General features: G+C 34.1%; 2 long non-coding RNA genes across 4 annotated transcripts; both read right to left on the bottom strand.

The window, feature by feature from the left end:
- Positions 1–607: 607 nt before the first annotated feature.
- Positions 608–10,860, bottom strand: LOC110877194. 3 transcript variants are annotated; one of them, XR_002556819.2, is made up of 5 exons: positions 10,775–10,860; positions 10,146–10,450; positions 8,041–8,135; positions 7,869–7,936; positions 608–985 (listed from the first exon to the last, which is right to left on the bottom strand). It is a non-coding gene; the product is annotated as an uncharacterized LOC110877194 (long non-coding RNA). The 3 variants fall into 3 exon arrangements; XR_002556818.2 differs by having other exon boundaries at positions 608–1,038; XR_004866537.1 differs by lacking the exon at positions 10,775–10,860 and adding an exon at positions 10,539–10,558.
- Positions 10,861–10,931: 71 nt separating this feature from the next.
- Positions 10,932–11,362, bottom strand: LOC110877193. The gene is made up of 3 exons (XR_002556816.2): positions 11,232–11,362; positions 11,093–11,145; positions 10,932–10,996 (listed from the first exon to the last, which is right to left on the bottom strand). It is a non-coding gene; the product is annotated as an uncharacterized LOC110877193 (long non-coding RNA).
- Positions 11,363–18,493: the final 7,131 nt, after the last annotated feature.

Genomic DNA, 18,493 nt, shown 5'->3' on the forward strand with positions numbered 1-18,493 from the left:
GAACCCAGACCTAGTTATAAGATTTACATGTACATGAACACCAACCAACCCTTGAGTTGCATAATATTAGCTTGTTGGATATCTAGTTAGATAATTAAGGTACATATCACTAATCAAGATCCTCATAGTAACTTCCCATCCGAATGATAAAAAATCTAAAAACGGCAATTACCGATTACCACTGACCCGATTACACTTGATCCATATAATCAAAATGCCAATCAACCGAAAGCTACAACAGATTGTTATTCGGTTATGATTTCTCCTCTGAATAAACCTGAGGAACTAAAGCCCGAACAATACATGAAAGAAATAAAAATTCCATCTTAAAATTGGATAACAGAGATAAATTGCATAATTGTTCGATTCCCATTTAAACCATCTTCAACATATAAAAAATGTTCCAAACAGTATGTGAAGGCAATATAAACTCCATACTACAATAAAACAAAAAAAAAAACTCAAACACTATAAAAAGCAACAACATCCGAATAAAACATCCGATATTGATAATTAAATTAAAACTGTATAGTGTTATTTGACATGACAAGGTTTTGAACGACTACAAGCTATACCTTGTTTGAACTATGTGTTCACAGATTTGAAAGACAAAAAGAAGTTTTATATGAAAGTGCATTCGGCAATAAAAGAGACTGTAAGTTACATCAAATTACTTAAAAGAAGACGATTTAAGAAAACAAATACATTGTTCCGTGAAAAAAAAACTAAATCGCATTAAAAATAGCCTCCCATGTTCTTCATTTTTATCTCTTGCAAGCCCTATAAATTCATACAATACGTGATGTTCCATAACAAAAAGTTCTCGTTGGAATCGCGCCTCCCATGACGCCAATCAAATGGTGATACACTTATTCAAAGCACCTGCGGGATTTTCATACCATTTGCACCATTCTTGACCTTCCAAATCAACATGTTATGTTTAATCCAATTAAAAGCTTGTGCTTGAAGCTCTACGTTGTTTAATCTGCGGACTTCTTCAACTTGTTAAACACCAACTTATTTCTCGCTTTCCCTAGACTCCAATCAACAAAAAATTAATCGATAGCATCAAGGTTTTCAAATTTTTCGATCAATAGATAACAATGTGGTTTATAAAGATTTTTTTTTCTTATTGCAAGACACCTGCACTAATTCCTCATTCTAACAATTAAAGTCGCCAATTGGGTATAATATTACCAACATACTTTGATTTCTTCTGTTGGTTGGTAGCTAAAAGTTGAAATTGAGGCATAGCATCTTGATATTTATTGGAAAACCTCTAAACAATTATTTGTTAGAAATAACCCGTTCATGTGGCCTAACGGATCATTTGAGTAACGTTGCCAATATGACACAATTACAAGTTCCTAACATTTACTTGATGGAAGTAATTGTTGTAAGTTAACGGGACTTTACGATTTCCCTTTAGATGCCTTTAATAGAGAGAATACCAAGAGTTTATAACCAACCATGATTTATGATCATAATTATAGATCATTAGTGATAGTAGTCATGGTTTATAAATAGTTATATAAAGAACTCTTTTAAGAACACCAATACGAACAAAATACTAAAATTCTCTCTAAGGTGATCCATCAACCCAAGGCATCATAACGGGAATCATGGTTTCATCATCATCGTCTGCGAAGATAATCATTCCCACAAGTAAGTGCCTATAATTTCATGTTCATAATTATGTAAGGCTTGAATAAACATGATTAGGGTTCTATGTTTTTAACCCATGTTTAAAGATATAATCAACATGTGGTATCAGAGCAATGTTGATTATATCAAATTCGATCATGAAATCCAATATTGATGATTCGCTGTTGATGATGGAGTTGAGTTCCTTAGTCGTAAAAAAAATCAACTAAAAACATTTTAATATGATAATCAATTCAAATTGTTTTTTTAGCAAATGATTTTGACATCATCGTAAATTAATTTTTGTTTGCGGTGATATTTATCCAAGTTTTTCCATAAATTGTACTTACAATTTAAAGCCTTGCTCATAAGAAATTATTTTAATATTATGTTTGGTAAACTTGGATGGAACAATCTAGTTTGCTGAATTCTTTCTATCAATTTATCCATTCATGAATATTTTATTTCAAGTATAGGTTCCATAAGTTACAAATTTGATTATGTATTCAAGTATAGGTTCCATCAGTTACAAATTTGATTATGTATTCATGAATATTTTAGAGTTGTATTTAATATAATTTGTGAATGCTATTTAGAATTTATTATGATGATTAATGGATGAATTTATAATACATGATTTTGCAATCAGTTACAAACTTGATTATGTATTCATGCATTCTTGAATTAATCGGTTACAAAGTCCTTATGAATTAATGTTTGAATTTAATGATTGCAATTAATGAATTGATTATAGAAATTCTAGACTATAATCCATGAACTGAATAGTTGATTTTGTGTCTAAATGTTTGTACACTTAAAGCCCTTTATATGCAACTTTTATGCGAGATTCTTATTTTACGAATGGCCCAACTTTAATTTATACCATTTTATGTGATTATGTGTATTGTTGGATAATGAAACCAACAATGAATTGTTTGATGATGCACATAATAAATTATCAGCCTAATTTACATAAATATTTCATTTCTGGCCCAAAGGTGTTATGTTATATTTATGTGCTTTACTTTATTATTTATGTGTGTTCATAATACATGAATTTTGGTCAAAGCCAAAGCGAAGCTAGAGTTCATGTAGAACATTGAGACAGTCTATATTTATGTGTGTTCATAATATGTGAATTATGGTCAAAGCCAAAGCGAAGCCAGAGTTCATGTAGAACACTAAAGACGGTCTATTATTTATAACGTTCATAATGCTGAATTTTGGTCAAAGCCAAAGCGAAGCCAAAATTTAGGTAGAACATTAAGCCGAGGTTTATTATTTTGTATGGTTTATAATGCGTGAATTTTGGTCAAAGCCAAAGCGAAGCCAAAATTCAGGCAGAACATTAAGTTGGTTTTATTTATTTATGTTCATAATACATGTAATTTGGTCAAAGCCAAAGCGAAGCCAAATTTCATGTAGAACAATAAGTCAGTCTATTATGTATGTTCATAATGCATAAATTTTGGTCAAAGCCAAAGCGAAGCCAAATTTATTTAGAACATCAAGACAATCTGTTATTTATGTACGTTTATGATGTCTGAATTTTGGTCAAAGCCAAAGCGAAGCCAAAATTCAGGTAGAACCTTAAATTAGTCTATTATTTTGGTGTTATAGTAGACTATATATTCAATATAATAATTTGTGTCTGCCTTACTTGATTACCCCATAATGTAAATCATTCCAAACTTTTTCTTAAGTTTGTATCTCATCTATTTCATCCAATCTAATTTCAAAAACTAAAATGTTTTGCTTACTAAAGAGTTTCTACAAAATTTGCTCTTGTTGGATTGTTGATTATTTCTTAAGATATGATAATTTTACTGCTCTTTTCTGATAAGAGTTTACAGAAGAAAACTAGAGCATGACTAGTGGGATAAGTCAAACATTATATCTCTTATGATAATCAAGAACCCACTTAATTATTGCTATCCTGTGAGCCATTCTAGATTCTAAATTTCCTAAGACTAATTTATTTTCTTTGGAAGAATCAAAATAACTCTTAAGACGCATGCATTACTCTATATTCTTACTATAAAGATTAGTGGCATATGTTTATACATCATGATGTACAATACCATGACCCATAATTTAAAGGTTTACACATGAAAATCAGTACACTTTTCTGGTGCATTACATATAACTTTTCCACTAATATCATAAGTTGCCTTAAGAATCAACTATTACACTCAAGAGTACCAAAGGAAAATGAGTGTGTTGATTAGCAGCATATGTACAGGAAAAGGAATGCATGAAACTGGAAAATTAGATATTGTTTATCTCATCGCCACTAAACCTGAAAGGATGATACTTTTAAGATTCAGAGATAGTGTACAAGTACTACTTCCAGCTATAAGTTTCTTCAAAGGAAAGTCTCACTACAAGTTTATGCCATTAAACTAGGCATGAGCATCGAGACTATCCATAATTCAATGGAACAGCTGGCTAAGATAAGTAGTAAGATATTTATGATATTTAAGTCTGCTGGTAAGATTCTAACCAACACATGATCGGTTGACTCTAGTTCTATGTGTTTCCTTACTAGAAATCAACAAATAATTAATATGAGAGTTAGTGGCAAAATTTTATGTTAAGACTATAAGAACCATAATAAACTGTTTTATAATTGGGCTTAATGATACCTTATATATTCTGTAGATTATTCAGAATTTAGTATCAATATAAAAGCTGCATTATGACAGTTGTGAGGTTTGCATGGTTAAAACAAAGTCACTTTTACCTTAAACTCTCATATTATTTATTATCTCAATCTGGATAAAAACCTTATAAGATAGAACTTGATGATGCTACATTTTTCACAACCTTTGTTATCATGAAAATGAAAATTTAACAAAAGAAAAATGAGACTTACAAATTCCATCCATTAAGACCAAATTTCATGAGAAATCATGACTAGGTTAATGAAGGATGAAATATTATCAAATCTCATTCTTAGTGACTTATGAGCATGTGTTATAAGCCTTAATATTTAAATGGCTAAGGGAATAAATTAAGTTCCATTAGAAGTTATATTTCATTGGAACTTATCCCAAAATGGAATATTCAGACATAATTCATTTATCATAATATTTACTTGTATTGTCTTATATGAATTAAGGTATTAAAGAAATTAATTCATATATACTATGATTCCTTCTAAATATGTCCCCAAAATTTTTATAACATATGGACATTAAGGAAATCAAGTCTAACATATATGACATGTTCCCACAGCACATACATCATTGAAACTTATCTTGTAGCATTCCTATAGATCTAAAAGGTTAGTGGGAGTATTAAGTGTCTTAATCTTAATTTGCGAAAGTTGCAAGAGGTGGGGGAGTGAAAACTTGTTATTACCTCAATTTGCACCTCTTGTACAAGACATTGCTCCTTCACAACTTTTCTCTTTAAGAATGTACTGCTACTCTAACAAAAGTTTCATTGTTGCTTAAACGTTGGCACACTCAGATTTCTTGCCAAAATTGTAATCCTCAAACAGAGAAACTACAATGAGTAACTTCTTTAATTTGTTTCTCTATTAGAATTTATTGGTCTTCTAATGTTGAGCATAAGCATGCTAAATTGTTAAAAATTTCTAAGTCAGTGGGAGCAGTAAAAGTCCTTATCAGGATTTGCCAGAAGTGCAAGAGGCGGGGGGAAGAGACCTATTAAATTTTACTCCGATTACACCTCTTGCACACCATACTGCACCAACTCTTACACACTTAGAATCTTGAAAGTGATACCAACTTAATCAAGAGTTAATCCATAAAACTGAAACTCTTAATAAACCTATAATAATCAACTAAGGAGGCCATCTAGGTTTAAAAGCCTACTAACTTTGATGATTATGTATCCTCCTTGACTGAAGTTGAAATGGATTTTAGAAAGTTTACTGATCCTACCTTTTCTAATTAAGCCATTAGCATCAATCAAATTTCTAAATGTAATAAAATTGTTATTAGCAAATTTGATTTTATGTGTCAAAATAACGTCTGGGATTTGGTTGAATTACCTAAATCCAAATGCAAATGTTAAGACACTAAAAGCAAGATTGATTGTTAATGGTTATGCTCAGAAGAGAATTATTTATCAAAGAATCATCTTACCTTTTTTACAAAAGGTTTCTTTGAGGATCATTGTTGTTCTAGTAGCTTATAATCTTTTGTAGCTACATTAAATGGATATTAAAACAATTTTCCCTAAACAAAGACTTACATGTTCAAAACAACCTGAAAGTTCTAAACTGAAAGGTCAAGAACACTTAGTTTCTAAGTCGATGAAATCCATATATGGGTTGAAGCAAACATCAAAATGTGACGAAATCTTAATGCGATTCTTTTCATCACGAATTAAGTGGATTTATGTGTACCAACCTCAGGATGAGTGGGAGAAACTAATGTTAACTTGTCCTTATATAGATGACACTCTTTTGATAAGTATATGTTACATAAGTCAAATAATTTCTCACACATATTTTGATATAATGAATCTCAGAAATACCACTTACGTGAGAGATATCAAAATATACGAAGATAGACCCATTGGGGCATTAGTTTCGTGCCATAAGCTTTACTCTAAAGTGGGTCCTTACATATGTAACAAACAATCTTGCTCTCATTAAGAGGATAAAATGATAAATGAGATTACTTCCTTATGCTTCATTAATTAGAAGCCTTACGAATGTTCAAGTCTATACTCGTTTAGATATTGCTCACTTTGATGAACTAGATTATTGTGAAGCATCTTACAATATCTTTAAGAAATGAGAAAGACTATAAGAAGAGGTTGATTATTCTTACCTTGATTTTGTAATATTCAAAAGAAACTAAAAGTCAATTTGGGGTAATCCTTATGTCTGCGGACAAATCTATCTCATGGAGGAGTCATAAGAAACTGTTAACAACAACCTAAATTATAGTGACATAATATGTTGTTAATTAACAACGCAATTGTCCACTAAATGTTGTTAAAATTTTATCAGTGGGCTCATAAACTTATTAACTCCATATAAATACTATATTGAAGACTTACTGTGAAAAATCAGCTACCTTATTTCCTCAAAGAGTAACAGTTCGAGTGGTGCTGCATTAAACTTTGATACAAAATTGTTGTTCGTTTATGAACAAGAAGAGGAAACTAAATATTTGTATCGAATGCATTTACATTCATGATATGTTTGCGGATCCGATAACTAAGGTCTACACCCAAAGTCCTTTTAAGAGCTCATAATAAAGACGGGTTTTACTAAAGGCCTTACATAATAACATATCGTACATATGAATGATTAGTTATTTTTCCTCAATTATACAATTTGTTTGTCTATAAATACGTATGTGCACCTAATGACGTATAGACAATAATTATACAAATTAATTTCAAAGGGCTTACCTCAGTCATTTTGGTCTTAAATTTACGTATGTTTTGATTTGGGGTTGTAACATGATTAATGGGGGTCTTGAGTTGAAAATAACTCAATGACTGTATTTTTCTGTTACAGTTTCAATTTGAAACATTAATTAATGTTATAACTTGGCCAAACTTACTTATGCTTATCACAAATGATCACTCGGCCAAGTGGGAGAATGTTAGAAATAACCCGTTCATGTGGCCTAACGGATCATTTGAGTAACGTTGCCAATATGACACAATTACAAGTTCCTAACATTTACTTGATGGAAGTAATTGTTATAAGTTAACGGGACTTTACGATTTCCCTTTAGATGCCTTTAATAGAGAGAATACCAAGAGTTTATAACCAACCATGATTTATGATCATAATTATAGATCATTAGTGATAGTAGTCATGGTTTATAAATAGTTATATAAAGAACTCTTTTAAGAACACCAATACGAACAAAATACTAAAATTCTCTCTAAGGTGATCCATCAACCCAAGGCATCATAACGGGAATCATGGTTTCATCATCGTCTGCGAAGATAATCATTCCCACAAGTAAGTGCCTATAATTTCATGTTCATAATTATGTAAGGCTTGAATAAACATGATTAGGGTTCTATGTTTTTAACCCATGTTTAAAGATATAATCAACATTATTTCTTAATTAAAAATTTGTATTTAATCCAATATATCAAACCATGCATTCTGAAATAACTTTTTTTCCCCAAAAGTGTAATAATAGGTAGAAAATGCTTCAAAAACATATAGCAATTGTTAATGAAATCAATTTCCAGAGATGCCATAAGCAATTACATACCTCTTGGTCTAATCTTTGCCATGTTTTGGACGTATTAGACACTGATCTTGAGCATGGGACACTGTTATCTGCAAGACAAAGAAATTAGCATCCATAAACTACAATTATATACCGGTAGAAAATAAACCATTTTAGAAAAAAGTGAAAATCCATAAACGGAATGTGACATAACTGTTCCTGGTCGATCAACTTCATGTAGCAATCCAGATGAATGATGGCTTGCCCACAAACCATGATCGTTGTGGCCTTGATTGTGTCAAAAAGAAACTACCAAAAATGCACATTTTTTTAATCAAAAGTAGATGATGTAACTTATAAATGGAATAATACACAATTATAATGAATGAAAAAAAAAATATTGACCCATTTCTTGAATGGTTGACTTAGTTACCTTTAATCACTAATGGGTCAGATGGGTAAGATAATATACTAATTCAAATATAGTTATCATAATTTCAAAAATATAAAGGCATTTTGGTAATCCTATCTCAGAAGGAGAACCACTACAAGAAACGGGTACCTTTAGCGGCGACAGGTGTCGCCGCTAATAGTCCTTTTTGTCGCCGCTATTGGGTATTAGCGGCGACACGTCGCCGCTACAATGTCGCCGGTATAGGTCGGCCGCTATTGAACAAAGTGTCGCCGCTAATACTGTGGTCGCCGCTAATGCCTCTGCCTGAGTATTGCCGGAAAGTTCGCCGGAGACGGATTTCCAAATTTCAAACATAAAAATCTTCACTGTTTTGTTTATACTCAAAAATTAACTTAAACACAATAACAAAAAAATGATTAATTTCTTATTAAGATCCATTTACATTACATGGTTTTTACAAATACCTCTACAAAAAAAACACTACATATCTCTAAAAAAAACACTACATATCTCTACAAAAACTACAATGGCGGAGCTTGGTTGTCGCGGATGACGGCGGATCTTGATGGTGGCGGATGACGGCGGAAGGTGGTGGCGGATGACGGCGGAGTTTCGTGGTGGCGGATGACGCCGGAGGTTGATGGTGGCGATTGGCGGCAGAAGGTGTGGTTGTTGCTTGGTGGTAAATGATGGAGTTTAGTGAACATGAAGGTTGAAATGGGTGTTTGAGATGGGTGTGTGAGGATAAGAGATGAATGTGTGTTTCTTTGAGCAGGAAATGATGATAGCCATTAGATCAATTTTTAATCAATGGTCAGCAGCAAATCTTGTAGAATCACACGGATCGGGCTTTTAGCGGCGACAGCAATAGCGGCGACAAAGAGCCTTTAGCGGCGACGCCTGTTTCTTTGAGCAGAGGGCCATTAGATCAGTTTTTAATCAATGGTCAGCAATAAATCTTGAAGAAGCACACAGATCGGGCTTTTAGCGGCGACAGCAATAGCGGCGACAAAGAGCCTTTAGCGGCGACGCGTATCTAGGTCGCTGCTATTGCTCTTGTCGTCGCTAATACCGTCGTCGCTAAAGATACCTTTTTCTTGTAGTGAACAAAGCACAAAATTATTATGATGCTTGAGTTAACGACTAACTATTATCAGAAAATAAATTTCAACAACCTCCCACGCAATGATGCTGGCTAGATGTGCAAAGTTAAAAAGAAAACCAAAATATTAATATATGTGAGTTACCGAGTGCAAGGGTTAAATGAAATGATCCATTTGAATATTTGTTAGTTACTTGGAGCCACATTAAAAAAAAATAATTCTATACAAAAACTTGCTCAAAATATTATACAAAACTGGAGCAACATTAGAAACACACTTCTGTTAATACTTTCTGTAGACCTAACCAAAATGCAAATAAAGCATCTATATGAATTTCACCTATAATTGACCAAGAATTACTGTTATTTGGGTGATTATCTTACCGCCACAATAATTTTTGGTAAGTTTCATCAAATTCCTAGTTGTACAAGTTGCAACCCCATGCCATAAAACGGGTCAAATAGATAAAATAGGAAGAGAAAAAAAGCGTAAAAGTAAATGGGTCTAAAGAGGTCGCCAAAAGTGTAACATTATTGCATAAACTACTAAATTGTGTTAGTCAAAACTTATATTATTATTGATAAAGTTTAGCTTTAATCATATTTGGCAGTTGGCACACTACTCATTTACAAGAAATAAAATAAAAACGGAAACAACTTTGGGACAACCTAAACCATACAAAACCTATCCTTTTTGACCCATTATATCTACCCATTTTGGCACACATGGGACTTTACCCATTAAAAGGCCTTTACTTCAGCATTATTAAAAATCACACATAAGGCTAAGGGCCACAATTACCGCTTGCTTTCTTTGAAGAAATCTCAATGGCACTTTTCTCACTCTTCTTCTTTTCTTGCCCATCTTGAAACATTCATTCATTTCATCATCTTCCCATTCAATAAAAGTGTAACGTTTTGATCAAAGTTGGTGATTTTCTTTTAGATTAGCTTGAAAATGTGTTGCGCTGTATTCTGGGCATCCATTCTAGCTCTATACAGGTCCCTTCTTGCAAGCCCCAACACAATAAAGTTCATTTTCTCCATTCCAACAATTTGGATACATTGGTCTTGGTAGTCCATAATTGTTTAATTAGAATCACTACCCTGCGCGTTTAAATACAAAAAGTACTTATGTAATACAACTTGTGATAGAAACAAATAAAATAATTATAAAAAAAAGTGAAAAAGCAACCTGAAGCCACAAGTGGGTTGATTTTTTTAAACCATTCGCAAACAAATCATGTCAAAACAATTTAAGGTTTGATTAGAATCCATATACTATAAGATTTAGGGTAAGAGCAAGTGATGGTTTCATTTAGGCTTGTAAAAGCGTATTTACGGCCCATTATAGCGTATTTCACAGCCTTACATGGTTGTCCAGCAACCCCTTTACAACAAAACATATTTACAAAACTAAAAGCATTATACCTTTGTTTCCAGAAGAGCCGCAACTTCTCATGGCATTAACACACATAAGTAGTCCTGAGCTTATCTGTCGGCAAACTTCTAGCCTGCTTACAATAACAAAATAGCAAAATCATATCAAGAAATTACATTATACAAGAAATTACATCGTATTAACACACTTGCCTGAGTATACGTTGAAAAGAAAAGTAACCCCGGAACTTCTAGAAGCGCCCAAATGAAAACCTAACAACAAAAATTTATGAATAACATGTTATTATTTGGGATCTCAGATTTGTGCTTCGAAACACCTTTTTGTTGATGCACTTTCAGGATGCTCACCTTGGGATGCAAATGGAACACTTGCATATGAAATCCAAAAACAACCGCACGCACTACAGAGATAACAGTGAAACACTTATCACACAACAAAGTTGATAACCTGTAAAGACAATAGTTTGATAAACTCTTTCAATCATACCTCCATTTACAATGAAATTCATAAGGTGGAAAACCTTTTGAGTTGTCCAGCCATATTCAGGCAATCTAATATCAATCCTAATCAACTGAACCTGTAATAACAAAAAAAAAAAAAAAAAAAAAAAAAAAAAAAAAAAAAAAAAAAAAAAACAACTCCAAAACAATCATTAATCTATCAGTTCACCCAAACACGAACTAAACCTTCAAATGCAACATTACGTTACATATTTTATATTATTAACAAATTAGGGTTTCTAGATTACAATTCCTAATTCCTAAATAAAATTGAGGCGTTTCGCATCAAATTCAAAAACGAAACCCTAAATGACTAAAATCAGCCTTCATCCACCTCAGATTTGCCTATATTTAAGTAGTACACAATTTTGCTAATATTTATATCCTTAACTAATTATATTTTTGGGGTGGGGTAGGTGTCTAATGGTAAAAGCAAAGCCTTTAAAATACTTGATTTGGAAAGATGGAGATTTTGGGTTTAAGTTACACACTCACGACATAGAATTAATGAATTAAAAAAAACTAATTATATTTTCCACTTAAGCGAAATGAAATAATCATAATAATTTGTACTTCGTGCACCGTAGACCACTTAAGCAAAATGAAATAAGGGAAAATTACTAAAATGTTACTTGACCAACCCCAATTACCAAAATGTCTTCTTCCTGCGTCCATGGGCGGACTCATCCGATATGGGAAGCGTGCGTTTATAAAGTTGAAGAGTCCATCAATTAGGAGGTTACATGTGTCCAACAAAGGTGATGTGTCGGCAGCGGACTATTTGGAAGCGTCGGTGGACTATTCGGAAGCGTCCGCCGTCGACGCTTCACCTTTGTTGGACACATGTAACGTCCTCGTTCATAGACTCTTCAACTTTATAGACGGACGCTTTCCATATTGGATGAGTCCGCCCATAGACGCAAGAAGGTGACATTTTGATAAGTTGGATTGATCAAGTGACATTTTGGGAATTTTCCCATGAAATAATTCATAATAATATTTTTGACTTCGTGCACCAAAGACATAGGCCGCCAGAATAGTGAAACAAGGACTGAATCGTCTCAATCACAATCACGGTGAATCTTCCACAAAAACCAACGGTCACGATTACAATTGCAGAACAAGATTGGCGCACCAACGACTTATATTCCTTGACATGAAATTTTACTCCAGCATATTCATTTAATTCCACGCACCATTATCATCCTTCCCTTTAATGCTCTTCATAATTTTCCACAGGCACTTTTTTCACCGAATTCTCTTTTTCTATATAAATAATCGTATTTCTTCAGAATTTGCATATCCCATTTCACTTCTAAAAGGCCAACAATTATACATCACCATTTGTTAGAGTGAAATGGGTGCACCCCTCACGAGTTGGGGTAAATTTTCACCCACCCAATCATATGTTATCATATTATTTTCCCTATCTAACTTACTCTTATCCAAAAACAAAAGGGGTGCACCCCTCATGAGATGGGAGGAAACTATTTTCTTTTTCTTTTTTCATAAACTATTAACTAATTAATAAATTAAAAAACTAACTAAAATTACTTAAAAAACATTGCATTAAATAAAACTAACTAAAATTACATTAACTAAAAAAACAAAAAAAAAACATTACATTAAATTAAATCTACTAAAAAAATAAAAACATAAAATATTTAGAAACTACATCGCCAATTATATTTTTTGGCGATCTCCGGTTTCGTGCTAGTGTGATTTCCAACATCTCCTGTGGAACATTGTCGTTCGACCTATTAAACGTCTCCAGATCCTTACCAAACCTAATCGATCTCAACGTCTCTCGATGTTCATTCGGCAACTCCATAATTTTTTCCTCTCGTTTCTTTTTTAATGTCCACCAATTCTTATTTCATAAATTTGTATTCTTGGAGCTTGTCAGACAATATATTCGACCTTTCGCTCGACGTTACGGGTCCTTTATCTTTCTTTTTTGTCTTCTTGGAGAGGGACCTACATTGTTGGGATTGAACCCTACAAAGGAACAATTGATAAAGCCAAACCTGTATCAGATCAGTGGATTCACAATAAGTAGTTGTTTGCAACAGTTCTTTCCTCTTGAATGTGGGCTAACATCTGATGTTTGATCTTCCATATTCCAAGCATACCCCTTTAGTTTTTGTACAGCTTCTTCCAATGAGAGCTCCTCGTAGAGAACACCTTCTCTAATCAATGCGGTGTACGTATTCCATTCTCTGGGAAGGCAATTTAGAAACTTCTCAACTTTCTCGAATTCAGTGTAGATACCCTCTTGACTACGATCAAGTTCGCTCAACAAATGATAAATTTGGTTCACCTTGTCATCGAATGATTCATTCCTTAAAGCTTTAAACACAACGAATTGAGTCTTTAATCGTTCGAGACGTCGTTTCTTATACATTGCATTTCCCTCATAGCGCTCGATCATGCTATCCGACAACTCCTTCGAGTTACTTCTCTTACGAAAAGTATGAAGTTTAGATTGCGTCATAGCCATTGTAATCACTGACATAGCTTTCTCTTCACAATCATAAAACTTTCTTTGGTAGTCGGTGAGTGCCAAGTTAGTATCAATCGTTAACGTTCTTACTGGAGTAGCTCTACATCCTTTAACGATGCACAACCAGATCTTAATGTCTTTCGCTCTTACATACCTTTCAAAACGCTCCTTCCACTCAGGAAAATCAAGCTCGTTTATCAACAAAGGAGGTTTGTCGTTACTCCCTACCTCAGCATTGTGCTTGAGGTTTCACACCATTGCAGTCAGATTGTTGTTTGCCATTTTGAAATACTTGTGAAAGAAACAGTGAGTTTAAACAGAAAGTTAACAGTAGGTTTCCAAGCAAAAACAGTCACTGGGAGAATTTTATAAGTCCAAAACCCGGAGAGAAAAACACGGAGTGCAATGTCTGAGAAATTATCAGAGTGTTGAACCCGGATCACCACCTGAAATGGAACACAAACAAAAAACTCGGACACTACACTGTTAGGAATCAAGCTCAGACTCTCTTTAAAGAAAAAAACAAAACTGGGACTAAGAACTTTAAACTGGGGCCTATTAAAAACAAATACTAAACTTGGACAAGGTACTGAAGATATAAAACTCGGACTAAATAAAGTATAGGTAAAACTTGGACTTAAACCTTGGACTTAAACCTTGGAATTTAAACCTTGGACTTAAACCTTGGAACATAAACCTTGGACTTAAACCTTGGAACTTAAACCTTGGACTCAAACCATGGAACTAAAACCTTGGACTTAAACCTTGGAACTTAAACCTTGGACTCAAACCTTGGAACTTAAACCTTGGACTTAAACCTTGGAATTTAAACCTTGGACTTAATCCTTGGAACTTAAACCTTGGACTCAAACGTTGGAACTTAAACCTTGGAACTTAAACCTTGGAAACCTTTATAAGAAACTCGGACTAAAGATATAGAGGTAAACTTGGACCAATTATACCAAAAAAGGAAAATATGGACCAAGTTTGAAACTCGGACAATCTTAGAACCAGCTTCCGGATTATCTCCCTAGTGTGACTTCACACTAGATCGCCAACACCCCGGAAACACAAACACAAAATTAAAACACGGACAAGATTTTTGAAGATCAAACAAGGAATCTTTCAAAAAGCTCCAAAACACAGTATGAATGCTATGAAGACTTTGTAAAAGACCCAGATGAAGATCGACACTAAAAATCACTAAACTACTCAAAATCCATCACCAAATCACTAGAAATGAATGAAGAATCAAGAATAAATCACAAAAAAACTCAATAAACACTCACTAAACCCTATCAAAGTTTGAACTTTCTCACAAAAACCATCAAACTAAGAAACACCTACAGTAGTATGAGCACACTGCTCTGATACCACTTGTAAGGCCTCCTAATCCAAGATCTCACTCTGCTAATGCAACCAACAGGTGTGTGGAATCCACCTGATGATCAACCACTGTAGATAAAACACTAGAATGCAAAGATCTGTGAGAGAAATCAAGAATACACGGAGTATTATTGATGAGGAAGATGAATGACGTCACACACATAGCCGCCAGACAAAACACACACAATAATTAGGGTCAGAAAGGTGCACAGAATTTCACAAAAATTCGCCGTTTTGTCTATTCCACATAAAGGTATATACAAGACAAACTCCGGACAACACATTGTCTGGAGACAAGGGCCCAAAGCCCATACAAGACAAAGCACGGACTCCATGACACACTGGAGTCCGGACAAAACAAACTACACAAAAACCCTGACTTTTTCCTAAACACAAACCCCTGACAAAAGTCTAGACAAAAACTTGGACAAATTGTCCAAGGATAAACCTTGGACTAAGTTTCAAGACATGAACAATAAAGACCCTAACAATTGGAAGGCATGCACTTATCACCCAAAATGCATTAACATTTTTCAATCGATGTAAATCACGTGTGATATCATTCTGAACATATTACGACTAAAATTATTTGGTTACACGAGACAACTTTTGTGTAACTAAATCGTTATAAACAAATTTTTATTATTTTATAATACACACAGCTTTTTGCCGAAACGAACTGAACTGCCTAGTCACTATTATGGTTGTGGTTTCGATACGAGTTTGTTTTGATACCAGTACCCTACTGCAATGTAATGGTGTAACCACAAATTTATGTTTATTACTTTTATAAGTTTATTTGATTAGATCATATAGCATTGTAAACATTATTTTATATTTTATGTATATACCATAGTTATTAAAGGTGCTAAGCACAGTTAAGGCTCATAGGTCTCGCCTGGGGCCTAGGCGTAAAACGAAAAAAAAGTGAGGGCCTGAGGAAAATTAAGCGCATAATGAAAAAAAGTAAAAATATATTATGTATTAGAAAAAGAATACTATTCTTCAAATAAAATAAAATAAAATCTATTATATAAAACAATATATCATCTATTTAGAACCAAAAGTTCCAAAAATGTTAGTGTATTAGTGTAGAAAAGTAGTTTTCCTTGGATAAAAGTAGAAATTTGGCTAGAATCTTGTCGGAATTTAGAGAATTTGGCCGGAAACTCTCCGGAATCTAGGAATCTCGCCGGAATCTTTGCCTGAACCATCACCTAGAGAATTAAAGCGCAATTTCCTCGACTTAAAGCACAACTACATCGCCTCGCCTGAAAAATGGGCCTAGGCGCAAGAGGCGATGACTTTTAACAACTATGGTATATACTAGATTCTCGGCATGTTGCGTGAAAATTTTAGTAGTTTGTTATTTAAGTAGTACATAATTTTGCTATATTTATATCCTTAACTAATTATATTTTTGGGGTGGGGTAGGTGTCTAATGGTAAAAGCAAAGCCTTTAAAATACTTGATTTGGAAAGATGGAGATTTTGGGTTTAAGTCACACTCACGACATAGAATTAATGAATTAAAAAAAACTAATTATATTTTCCACTTAAGCGAAATGAAATAATTATAATAATTTGTACTTCGTGCACCGTAGACCACTTAAGCAAAATGAAATAAGGGAAAATTACTAAAATGTTACTTGACCAACCCCAATTACCAAAATGTCATCTTCCTGCGTCCATGGGCGGACTCATCCGATATGGGAAGCGTCCGTTTATAAAGTTGAAGAGTCCATCAATTAGGAGGTTACATGTGTCCAACAAAGGTGATGTGTCGGCGGCGGACTATTCGGAAGCGTCAGTGGACTATTCGGAAGCGTCGGTGGACTATTCGGAAGCGTCGGTGGACTATTCGGAAGCGTCCGCCGTCGACGCTTCACCTTTGTTGGACACATGTAACGTCCTCATTCATAGACTCTTCAACTTTATAGACGGACGCTTTTGATATTGGATGAGTCCGCCCATAGACGCAGGAAGGTGACATTTTAATAAGTTGGATTGATCAAGTGACATTTTGGGAATTTTCCCATGAAATAATTCATAATAATATTTTTGACTTCGTGCACCAAAGACATAGGCCGCCAGAACAGTGAAACAAGGACTGAATCATCTCAATCACGGTGAATCTTCCACAAAAACCAACGATCACGATTACAGATTGCAGGACAAGATTGGCGCACCAACGACTTATATTCCTTGACATGAAATTTTACTCCAGCATATTCATTTAATTCCACGCACCATTATCATCCTTCCCTTTAATGTTCTTCATAATTTTCCACAGGCACTTTTTTCACGGAATTCTCTTTTTCTATATAAATAATCGTATTTCTTCAGAATTTACATATCCCATTTCACTTCTAAAAGGCCAACAATTATACATCACCCTTTGTTAGGCCATCCGTAGTCATAACGCCCCTTTGTGGACGTTATGCGACACGTGGCGCGTCACGTCAGCGTGTGGGCGTTATGGGGCCTTATGCATTTAAGCCCGTAGTCACAACGCCACTACCTCATCATTACCCAATTAATTAATAAACCCTTAAACTATACATATATATGTATATATATGTGTCTGTGTGAGTGGAGGGAAAACAAACAACAAGCATGGCGCCGCGAAATATATAAATTTTTCCTCTCGTTTCTTTTTTAATGTCCACCAATTCTTGTTTCATAAATTTGTATTCTTGGAGCTTGTCAGACAATATATTCGACCTTTCGCTCGACGTTACGGGTTCTTTATCTTTCTTTTTTTGTCTTCTTGGAGAGGGGCCTACATTGTTGGGTTTGAACCCTACAAAGGAAGAGTTGATAAAGCCAAAACCGGATCAGATCAGTGGATTCACAATAAGCAGTTGTTTGCAATAGCTCTTTCCCCTTGAATGTGGGCTAACATCTGATGTCCTCTAAGTACGGCCCTTCTACAACAACTGCTGATCTACAACAACTGCTGATCTCTAAAAACAGTTGATGACAAAGCAGTGATGCTCAATCTACTGATATGGATCAAGTACTACTGAAGACATAAAGCACTGCTGGAGCTATAACAAGGGAATGAGAAGTAGTAGTTAACTTTGTATTTTGTTTATTCATTGTAATCAGTAGTTAGTAAAGCAGTAGTTGTAATAGTCAGTGATTAGAGTTTGTTAGGAGGTTACATGTCACTTTCATGGTGACGTCAGCCAAAAGATGCTCAGTGGTTTGTTCGGTACTATAAATAGAACAGTACCCTTACTGTTCTATCAGCTCTCTTCGTCACCAAGTCATTATATACGAACAATTCAATGTGAGCTCAGGCTTAGGGGGAAATTGTGCATGCATTGTAGTTGAAGATTGTAATAAACGAGTTAA

Source organism: Helianthus annuus, chromosome 9 (genome assembly GCF_002127325.2).
Source record: "Helianthus annuus cultivar XRQ/B chromosome 9, HanXRQr2.0-SUNRISE, whole genome shotgun sequence".
Classification (NCBI taxonomy): domain Eukaryota; kingdom Viridiplantae; phylum Streptophyta; class Magnoliopsida; order Asterales; family Asteraceae; genus Helianthus; species Helianthus annuus.